The following is an 11747-nucleotide window of genomic DNA, read 5'->3' as shown; positions in this document are numbered from 1 at the left end:
CAGGTGGTCCAGGGGGTCTCCTGCTGCTTTTCCAATTGCAAGATTCCTACAATCTTTGTCCCAGACTCAACTATTTGGCATTAATAAGGTGGTACCTTTTTCAAAACCTTACTTTGAAAGAAAACATTGGCCACTGTTGCTGGTGGTAGCAGACAGTTCTCAGTGTGGAAAAGGTGGTGAGGGGGAAGAGATCATGCCCCCATACCTACAGCAGCAGAGGCCAGCTGGATTGTCCTCAGTTCAGCTTCAAGAGAAAGAGACTGGTGGAGGCAGTGTGTAGTTTGGATATGTAAAAGCTGGTAGCCATGTCAAGCTGGCCATGACTCTCTTGGGTGCTGTCTGAGTGCCTGGCTCATTTTGTAGAGTATAGTCAGGATTCTCCAGAAAGGCAGAATAAATGAATACAGATAGATAAATAAATGATTGATAGATAGATAGATAGATACATACATACATACATATGCATGAGAAGGAGATTGACTTATTTTAGGAATTGGTTCTCACAGTTCTGGAGGCCAAGAAATCCTGCAATCTGCCACCTGGAGAACAAGGAAAGCTTGTGGTAATAGTAGATCAGTCTCAGTCCAAAGGCCTGATAGTTGGGGAGGCCAATGGTACCAGACCAGGTTGAGACCCAGAGCCAAGAGTCTGATGTTCATGGGCAGGAGAAAGCAGATTTTCCAGCTCAAGGAGAGGAGAGAATTCATACTTCTCCCACATTTGATTCTATCTGGGCCCTCAACAGATTGAATGATGCCCACCCACATTAACTAGGGCAGATCTTCTCTACTCAGTCCAGCAATTCAAATATTAATCTCTTCCAGAAATACCCTCACAGATTCACCCAGAAATAATGTCTAACTAGCTATCCAGGCAAACCCATAACCAAGTAAAGTTGACATAAAACTAACCATCACAGAGTTATTACAAGATTAAATTAGGGGCGCAAGGCTAGTAACATTTGTGGATGCCCCTAGGTGAGAGTTCATTTGCATATGCAATTTGGTAAGCTCCAGGGAATATGCAGTTTTCGAAGCTAGTAGTTTGAACTCCCATACAGAGTGAGCCCTTCTAATAATTGCCAACCTCAATAACAAAAGCCAGTGCCCTGCAAGGGCAGTCTAGTTGCAAGTAATAGGAGGAGTTCAAGCTTGCTTGGGCAAGAAGGGGAATTTATTAGCTCAAAGAATCCAACGAACTGAGAAAACAAAAGTTGAAAAGAGCAGAGTTGGGCCTTGGAGCTAGGGAGTTCCCTCTCTCTCCCTCTGTCACCCTCCCTCTCTCTGTCTCTGGGCCCTCTCCCTCCATCTCTCTGCCTTTTTCTCAGTCACTCTTCCTCCCCACCCACCCCCTGCAGCTTCTCTTAGCATGTCAGACATAGATCTCTCTACAGAACAAAGTTCTGTTTTCCACACAGTGGAAAATATGTCCACCTACACCTCAGGAGTTTTACATTTTTGATCTTCTGCCAACTGTCAAGAGCAGACTTCTCTCATCTAAGCTCTTAGAACAACCTCATTGGCCCAAGCTGGCCAGGTAGCCATTCCTGGGGAGGCCAACCAGATGGCAGAAAAACAAGAGCCTAGTAATTCCCATGGTCAGGGTCGAGGGGAATGTTCCTAAATTTAAAAAAAAAAAAAAAAAAAAAAAGAGGTGGGGAGAGAGTGCTAATAAATCTACCAAGGTGCTTTGCTTGCTACTTATAGCCCCAGATTAAATTTTCCAGTGTTTGAAGTTTCTTTATCTTTCACTTTGGTGTCTCATCCACATCGCATCCTGCTTGAGGGTTTATGTTATGCAAATGTGTGGCCCACGTGCCAGCACCCAGAAAAAACGGCATCCACAGGACCTAAGGAAGCAGACCTCGATGCTACTTGGACTCTTTGATCCCCACCAAAGGCAGGGGACCAGGTAGGTGTGCTCTTGCTCTTTCCCCAAGACTTTCTAAGCCCCATAAACTGGGGAGAATATGTCCACTTCTGAAGGTGCCTGATTGGAGGTTCAGTGACGCCCGCCCCCGCATCCGGAGCTCCCTGGAGTCACCCAGAATGGAGAGCACGTGCTGGTGGCACGAGTCCTCTTCACCCGGTAAGTGCGTGCTCATAGCCACCCGAGATGGCCATTAAATTACAGTGTGCACATTAAGATTCTGGCTGCAGCTACGGAGGAGCACTTATCAGAGGTGAAGCCTCTGGAAATGCCATTCATCTCAATAGAGAGCTGCTGAGACAGAACAAAAAGGCAGGGGCGCTTGGGGGCGGGGGAGGGGCGCTGCCCGCCTTTCCCTGGCTCCACACGGGCACCGCGGGCCGCGCCAGGGACAGTCCAGAGCAACCCGCGGCCTGTCGCACTGGGCAGCTGTGTCCGGAGGCCTGTGCTGGGCACTGTGCCAAGGGCTTCACAGTGGATAATTTATCCCCCACGCACGACACCCTACTCACCCCCTGCACCCACACCGTTGCCCAAACGTGGTCAAGGACAGCCATGTAGCAAGGAGCAGAACTGGGATCCAACACAGGCCTATCTAGCTTTAACTTCTGAGGTTTCAACCACCCTACCTGCTGCTGAGGAATCATTTTCAGAACTTGGTACCCTCTGCCATCCGCATCATTGCTTGGCAATCCTGTCCGAGGCTGGCAAATTAAGCAATGGCCTCTCCACTCTTGAAGAGAGATTTTTTTTTTTTTTTTAATGGAAGGAATGGAAAACACACACCCATCACAGGAAATAACATATCCCAAGACACCTGGCTGTTCGTTAAGATAATTTGACAAGAAATATCCCACAGCTCCAAGGCTGTGGGCCTGCCCCTCTCCTGCCGACCCCCTGCTCCCAGACCCTCCGTACAGAGGCCTGTGCTGCACTTGTCTGTGTATGACAGCTTCGTTAGACAAATGTGCCGGGAGTAGGGAAGGATAATTAGCACATTCATTAATTAGAGTACTGTTAGTAGTTTGACTGTGAAGGACAACCATTTGTCAACAGAGATCAGGACAGCTGGGGCCAAGCAGTGACTCAGGGGGGGCAGCAACCCAGGGAGGGCAGTGGCACTGACCAGCTGCTATTTAAAAACAGGGAGGCTGCTCATACACTTAGAGCTAAGCACATCCGTCACCATGGCAACATGCAGCCACTCCGCCTGCCTGTCAGACCACATTCGTGCATGCTTCACCCTCACCTCAGGGTGGGTGCTGCCATCTCATGAGATCTCTTCCTTTTACTTCCCATTCAAGGTGCCCTCAGTGTTCATTAGGATGAGGACATACCCGCCCAGAGGTAGTGACAGAGGGGACACATGAAGTGGGGTCAACCCTAGGTGAGGCGTAAAGATGCAGCCCAGGTCTCCAGGCACAAACTATCCATAGTTACAAAACCGTTTCTGTTCATTTCCATTGATCTAAAGAATATTCAAATTGATATTGATCTGAAAGATAAGTGTAAACGAACAAAGAAACCAGTTGTTCCAGATGTCTCAGGCCAATACTCTTTGAGTGTCATTTCTCCTTCCCTGACTGCTATCAGAGAGCCTTTCCTTCCATGAACAGTCTGTGGTTCTGAATTGAATTGAACCAAATTGAGATGAATCCGAACATCATTCTATAGATGAGGAAACTGAAAGTGAATTTGCTACAACCTGAAATGCTGTCGACTAAATCCCATGCATGCTCAGGGCACTGAGGTAGGTGCTTTACAAATCAAAGTGGTATATACAGGTGCGACCTCCCCTCTCTGGTGCCTCAAGTTATAAGCCGATCACAGCAGTGCAAAGCAAGACGTTTTACAAGTCATGGGCATTGACACAGCAAGGAACAGAGGAGTATCCACAAAACCTTTTCTCTCTCCCATCAAACACACACACACACACACACACACACACACACACAACGGTGTTCATGAGTTTGTAGAAAAATTAAGCAAGTGACCCATAAGTGTGGAAAACAACATGTAGCAGTGTGTTGTGTACAAAATCGAAGGTTAGTCGTGCTAACTCAAGTACCTCACCTTCACCTGTCTTCAAGGCTCTCTAAGGAAGAGATCAGTAATGAGCATGACCTGCCTTGAGAGCATTCAGTTCAAGTAGGATTAAAAATTGTGTGTTTAGCCAACAAATAAATAAAAAGAAGGAAGACCAGGACAGAACAGAGGAAGGGGACTAGGGGGAGGGCACAGGGAGGGAAGAGGAAGCACTGGGGACTGAAATGGAGCAAATTAAATTTCCATGCATGTGTGATTATCAAAATGAACCCCACTATTATGTATGACTATCATGCATTAATAAAAGCATTTTTAAAATAAAGTAGTGGTGCTTGGGCTGGAGATGTGGCTCCATGGTGGAGCACACACTTAGCATGAGGAGGCCCTGAATTCATTTGGGGGAGCTGGAAAAGAAAATAGTTACAATGTTCATATCTGCTCAGTTGACTGTTGACAAAGTAATTCAAGGGGAAAGGCAAGTCTTTTCAACAAAAAGCACTAGAACAACCAGATATTCATATGGGAAAGAAAGCGAACCTTGACCCTTCCCTGTAAACACACAAAATGAAACTAGATATGAGTCTTAAATCTAAACCTAAAAGCTAAAAATATAAAGCTTCTAGAAGGAAACATAGGAGAAGGTCTTTGTGATTGTGAAGAAAGCAAATATTTCTTAGAGAACACAAAAAGCATAAGCTATGTAACAAAAAATCCAATAAATCAGGCTTCATCCAAATTTAAGGCTCTTCTGATCTTCAAAAGATACCATTGAGAAAATAAAAGGCAAGCCACAGGCAGGGAGAAAAATATTTGCAATACATAAATCTGACAACGAACTTACATCCAGAATATATAAATAACTTACTTCCAGTAAATGATAACAAGATAAACAATCCCATTTTAAAATAGCTTAATTGGGGTAGAGGTATAGCTCAGTGGTAAAGTGTATGCTTCGCACACTCAATTCTGGGTCTGTTCTCCACAACCAAAAAATAAAATAAATTAGTAAATGACTCGAAAGGACCTTTCACAAAAGAAGATAAATGCATGAAAACACTGACCATCAATAATGGCCAAGGAAATACAAATTAAACCCACAATGAGATAACATTGTGCACCATTAGGATGGTGAGCAAGGGTGTGAGAAACTGGAATTCTAATTGCTGGTAAGAATGTAAAATGGTAAATGTGAAAATGCAACATCTAAATACAAACACTGGAAAAAGTTTGCAGTTTCTCAAAAAGTTCCACTTGCTAATATGACCTAGCAATTCCATCTGGAATTTCTTCAAAAGATATAAAAATACTATCTTATATCAGCCAGGGTTTGACTAAAGAAGCAGAACCACTTGGAGATGTTATATATTTTTAATATATATAGTTAGATATCTATATTTATATATGCTTGTACTTTTAAGGGATTTGTTACAGGAATTTGACCTTTGTGATAAGGAGAGCTAGTTAAACAACTTTTCTATTTTTATCTCTGGGGAGTCACTGTAACAAAGTGCCACAAGTTGAATGGTTTAAAACAACAGAGATTGATTGACTCACAGTTCTAGAGACAAAAGTCAAAGTGTGGACTTTTTTTGACAAAAGTCAAAGTCAAAGAAGCCTAAAGTCAAAGAAGCCTAAAGTCAAAGAAGCCTAAAGTCAAAGAAGCCTAAAGTCAAAGAAGCCTAAAGTCAAAGAAGCCTAAAGTCAAAGTGTGGGGGGGCTGGCTCCCACTGCAGTCTGACGGGAGGGTGCTCCCTCGCCCCTCCCTAACTTCTGGAGATAATCCTTGCTTTTCCTTGGCTGGAGTCTCCACCTCCAGGGTCACATGGCACTCTCCCCTCCTATCTCTGTCTTCATAAGGACACCAGTTACCTTCTGCTCGGGGCCCACCCTACTCCTGTATGGCCTCCATTGATTACGTTTATAATTACCTTGTGCAAAGAAGGCCACATTCTGAAGGACTCGGGGTTAGGACTTGTCTTGCTGGGGGACAGAATTAGATCCCTAACAGCAAGGCTGCTGTTTCTGTGGGCTGTTGCTAAACCCTAAAATCTGAAGGGCAAGCTGTCAGGAAAGGAAAAGGGACATGAAGAATGGGAAGCAAGGACAAACGGAAGCCTGTGAGGCTGATCTGCTGTGGAAATCTGCTGGAAACTAGAGAATGGGCTGGAACCATCCATGCCTGTCACTCACTGACTCAAAGACCCAGCCAGTGTTGATGCTGGGCACTTTCTGCCAGAGAATCTGGGGCCCTTATGGAGCCATCAGAGAAACTGAAGGAGTTTCCAGCAGAAGCTGGATGAGCAGGGGCCAGGACACTGCCCTGAGGCAACCCAGTGAATTGGCAGGTTAGCAACAATGTGCAGCAGAACTGTGTACCCGCCACACCCGTGAGCATAGCAAGATGGCTGCCCCTTCACTTCCACCTTCCTAAGCTCATATGAAACGTCCCACACTAACCCAGAACTATGCAGGGAAGCGAATTCAGGAAACACAGATCCCACATAGGTAATTGGGCACAAAACCAATCGGCCATTGACCACACTTGGCACTGATCAGCCAGGTACACGGCTGTAACCACGCCAAAGTTAACTTCCAGAAAAGACAATGGCAAAATCGTCTTCCATCTAACATAACGAAACCTTCCCTCATCCAACAGAACAAAACACTTACCTTCTCTCCCAAGAGAGGGTACAAATCTTTGGGTGATGTTCCTTCTGCTGGTAACTGAGTCACTTTCCCTTTTTGATAGATGGTAACTTAAATACTGAGATACAACGTTAACTAATAGTAATCAACACGTTGTGTTACACAGGAGGGGAATTGAATAGAGGAATTGAAAAAAAAATGGTTAATATATACACAGATATCATTATAGCAAGAAATGTTCAACACTATCACGGTCACTGTTTCCAGAACTGGTTAGGTGGTTGTTGACTATCCATATGTCTATTCATATGTCTCTTTCCCAGACTTTGTCACCAGTTTTCCAATCTTGTCCATTCTAAGTTTTAACCATCAGCCTACCCCATTCTACAGTCCTTTGCCCTCAGCAGGCAACTCAGTTGGTCAAAGATCCTTACTTGGTGAGGTGACCCAAATCTTTGTTCCTAAAGGGTCTGAATCGTCAGTCCTACATGTATTGGGTTGTTATTGTTGTCCGTTGACATTAATCCAGAACATGGAGTACCCACCCTCACCTCCATTGTGTAACAGCAGTCCAACCTCCCCTTAGTGATTAGGACCAATCCAGGTAGGAAGGGAACTCCCCTTCCTTGCCCGTTGGTTCATTTAATAGACTTGTCGCTGTGTTCCCTGATAGAAGCATCCCCCCTAGGAACTAAGATTTCTATACTAGCAGAGCTTCACGTTGCAGAGTTGGGTAGGAAATCTTCACTGCAGCAACAGAAGCAATAGTGAGAAAAGCCACTCCCATTTTTACCCCATGATTGCTGAACCCATGAATCCTGAATATGGGAAAAGAAGCATCACAGTTGGTCGTTGAGGTAGAGCACATACTGCCTCTTGGAGGACAGAACCCCAGGCCTGCAAGGTGTTGCCACCCAGCTGTATTATAACTGAACCTTTAAAAATCCATGCCACTATTCTAATCAGGCCACCTAATCACGGCAGGACCAGTAAAGCCCAGGACCACAAGCCCACTGCTATACTCCCTTGGATGTAAGACTACTTCTCTGTTCAGAAACAGTGATAGATGGAAAACAAAATTAAATCGTTAGAGTGAGGGAAGGTGAATCTATACCCAGAGTAAATGTCTATGCCCGTGAAGAAAGGCAGCCCTGCCTCTTCCAGGATGGAAGTGCTCCTGTATAATCAACCCGCCACCAGGTGGCTTTCTAATCACCTCCCCTAACCCCAGGAACGGTGCTATGTTGGTGTAGATGTCTACCCTTGGCAGGCTGAGGACTAGCAATAGGTTGAGCCAAATTAGCCTTGATGGGTAAAATCCATGTGGCTGTGTCCACACATGGCCCTGACCTCATGGTCATTATTTGTTAGCGCATTGGACAAGGGCTAAGATGACTGAGGAAAGAGGCTGACTATGATGTCAGCATGGATGATCTTGGCTACCTGATTATTAAGATCTTTCTCTTCTGTTTTATGGTGAGTAGTCATGCGTAATATATACTCTCGCATTTGGTGGTGCATGTTGAGAGCCACAGCCGAAGGGGCCCCAGCAAACTTCCAGCTGCCAGCAAACTTCCAGCTGCCGGCTGATGATTGGCTCCTCTGCCCCAGCAACATCTAGTTGATTGGCTCCTCTGCGGTGATGCTCATTGGGCTGTTTCCCTGCCCTTTCAGACCACGGAGCTGCTCATTGGGGGACTTTTTTGGCTCCGCCCACGTGACCCAGCCAATCGGCCTCAAGAGCAGGAGGATTGTGGGAGGTGGGGAGAAGCTTGTGGGGGAGAGAGAGGCTTGTGGAAAGCCGGTGGTGGCAGTTGAGGCTCTGAGGGTTTTTCCTGAGAGGCTGTTTTGTTTGGTGTGTGTGGTTCTAAAAATAAAGTTAGTTTCTTTTGACAGGTGGCTCCTGATTGTGCCCAGCCAGACTGCGGCATTTGGGGGGTGCAGATGATTCTATCCATATGTCTCTTACCCAGACCTTCTCACCAGTTTTCCAGTCTTGTCCATTCTAAGTTCTAACCATCAGCCTAAACCATTAGCCACTGTCAGTTATTTAGTCTGTTTTTATGACCATCTTTTCTTCTGGGCAAAATGAACACTTACTGGTACTTCACCACTGTCCTTCAGGGGCACCCCAGAGTGGACCTGTAGTGCTGCAATTGTCCATTTTGTCAATACCAGCATATGTGCAGACACGGAGAAAATACAGTCCAATTTTTTCTTCCTTAGTCATTGGAAATTGCCATGAGCAAATTGAGAGGGAGCAGTCAACATGGCTGCATACTGGACAAAGGCAGGTGCTATTTGCTCATGCAACAGAATTGTTCTTGCAGGACCTACCTGAGTCCCTTTGATGCTGAAATGCTGCTGTGTGCCCCCAACTTTCTTGCTTGAGTAAGATGATGCTCATTGATGATGGACAGCTCAGGTCACAAACTGTGGTGGCCCACAGTGATACATTCAGTGTTTATGATTAATAGTAAGCCAGGTGTTTCTCAGAAAGAGAATATTTATCTTCAGAGGATGATATATCTCTGCTCCAAAATCCTTAGGGGTTAGGCTGGGACTCACCTAGAAAAACCTGCCAAAGGCTGCAAGCAACTTCCCTATCTATCCCGACACTTCGAGTCTATTATATCAGTTGGATCTTAAAGCATAAGTGACAAAGAAGTTTGCACAATAGATTGAACTTATCTATAGAGACTTGTTCTGGTGTCACTCAAAATGATAAGCTTTGTAGGTTACTCAGTAAATGGGTGGGAATAGCATGCTCAAATGAGGTGTAGACTACCTCCAAAATTCACATAGATCTACTAAACATTAAGCTTTTTTCTTTGTGGCAGGAGGATCAGAAGCAAAACCTTATCCTTCATCTTGGGATGAATAATTTGCCATGATCCAGACTACTGGATTCCTGAGAAATTTCTCAGCCTAGGCAGGCCTCAGGTGTGTGTGTGTGTGTGTGTGTGTGTGTGTGTGTTACAAATCCGCCCCATGTCCACACAAAGGCCTGTACTATAATGTTTGTAGCCGTTATTCAAAGAGCCCAACAATGGAAATAACCCAAATGTTCATCAGCAGGTGAATGAATAAACAAATTGTGGTATATTCTTACAATGGAATTATTCAGTTAAAAAAAAGGAACAAACTACTGATGCTTACAACATAGATGAATCTTCAAGCCACTATGCTGAACCAAAAAAACAAAATAAAACTGAAAGCATGTTGTATGATTCCATTTGCATGAACTTCTAGAAAATATAAGTACCATCTATAGTGACAGAAAACAGATAAGTAGTTGCCTGAACCTGGGGTTGGGTTTTGACTGGGTCAAAATTATAAAGCTGTATACTTTAAATGAGTACATTTTATTGTATATAAATTATATCTCAATAAAATTGATTCTAAAGAGCATTTCAAAAAATTTTTGATGTGTAGTCAGCTCAGAAGCATTTACAAGTTAAAGTGAATTGCACGGAAGTATGAATCACTTTATTTAATAAAGTTTCAACAAAGGAATTTATATTATCTACATTATGTAATATATGGGATATAGAATCTCCTGGCTTTGCATTAGTTTAGAAATATCAGATGAGGCCAGGTGTGGTGGCACATCCCTGTAATCTGAGTGACTTGGGAGACTGAGGCAGGAGAACTGCAAGTTCAAGATAAGCCTCAACAACTTAGGGAGGCCCTAAGCAACTTAGCAAGACCCTGTTTCAAAATAAAAAATAAAAAGGGGCTGGGGATGCAGCTGAGTGGTTAAGTGTCCCTGGGTTCAATCCTTGGAATAAAGAAAGGGGTGAGGGGAGGAAGGAAGGAAGGGAAGGAGGGAGGGAGGAGGAGAGAGAGAGAGAGAGAGGGAGGGGAGGGGAAGGAGGGAGGGAGGGAAAGAGAGAAAGGAAGGAAGGAAGGAAGGAAGGAAGACAGATCAGGTAGGGAAAGCTCTGTTAGCCTTTTTCCTACACAGACCAACAATACTGCCTATAGGCTTGAGCCAGTTGCACTCATTCCTTATTGTACATCCCTTGTTCTTCTGCTGACTTTGGTTTCTGTCTTAAGTAGTTACATGGTATGATCACCCATCTGTGATTCTAAGGTAATCAGGTGTCCTGGAATAGTCTAAACAATAAATAAATTTCACCTATATGGAAAAAAAACAATGAAATGGCTATAAATTGCCTCTCTTCCCAGATCATCTTCTATCTTTGGCCAGAAGCCACCCAACTATGAAGTTGGATTACTATCCCCAAATAAGGAAAGAAAAAAAAAAGCATTAAACACAAATGAGCTCAAATAATGAGCCAATCAATTAAAAGATAGGAATTTAGCTGATTCTGTTAGTAATTTGGAGAAAAGTCTTAATGAAATTTTGTCACTGTGTAACTTAATCTCAAGCAAAACTTGTAGGGACCAACTATCCCAAATCAAATGGAATGGTCATATTTTAAACCTGAATCCTAGAGTACCAGAGTAATATATACATGAAAAGGAACTCCACCCAATATTGAATTGTAGTAGGTAACATTTATTGAGTTTCTGCCTAGAACCATGCTAAGCACTCTATATACGTTATCTTATTCAGTTCACTTTGCCAAGATATAAACTGAGAGTCACAGTAACTTGCCCAAACTTACCATCTAGCAAACAGTAGAATTGAGTCTTTTTTCTGGTCTAGCTTTCACTTTTTATGGGCTCTGCTCTCCTTTCAATTTTCTAATATGAAATATGGGCATTTCCAATTATCAACACATTCTCAGAAAACTAAGAATTGAAGGAAACTTCCAAAAAAAAAAAAAAACCTACCATACTTCATGGTGACAAACTAGAAACTTTCCCACTAAAATATTAAAGAAGGCAAGGAACTCTCTACAAACAACTTCCTTTGAATATCATAAAGTCTTAGATAAAGAATAAGAAAAGGAAATAAAAGTTATACAAATTTGGAAGGAAGGAATAAAACTGTCTTTTTTCACTAATGACATGATTGTCTACAAAAAATTCTGAAAGAATAAGCAAAAACTCTTGAAAATTAGTGAGTAATTATAGCAAGGTTGCAGGATATAGGTCAGTATACAAAAACAATCACTTTTCTATATACCAACAATGAGCAACTGAACTTTAAAAGA

This window comes from Marmota monax, unplaced genomic scaffold, assembly GCF_021218885.2.
Source record: "Marmota monax isolate L192 unplaced genomic scaffold, Marmota_monax_Labrador192_F-V1.1 WCK01_AAM20220418_F8-fsc00011, whole genome shotgun sequence".
Classification (NCBI taxonomy): Eukaryota; Metazoa; Chordata; class Mammalia; order Rodentia; family Sciuridae; genus Marmota; species Marmota monax.
The sequence above is the reverse complement of the archived record's forward strand: the minus strand, read 5'-3'. Positions refer to the sequence as shown.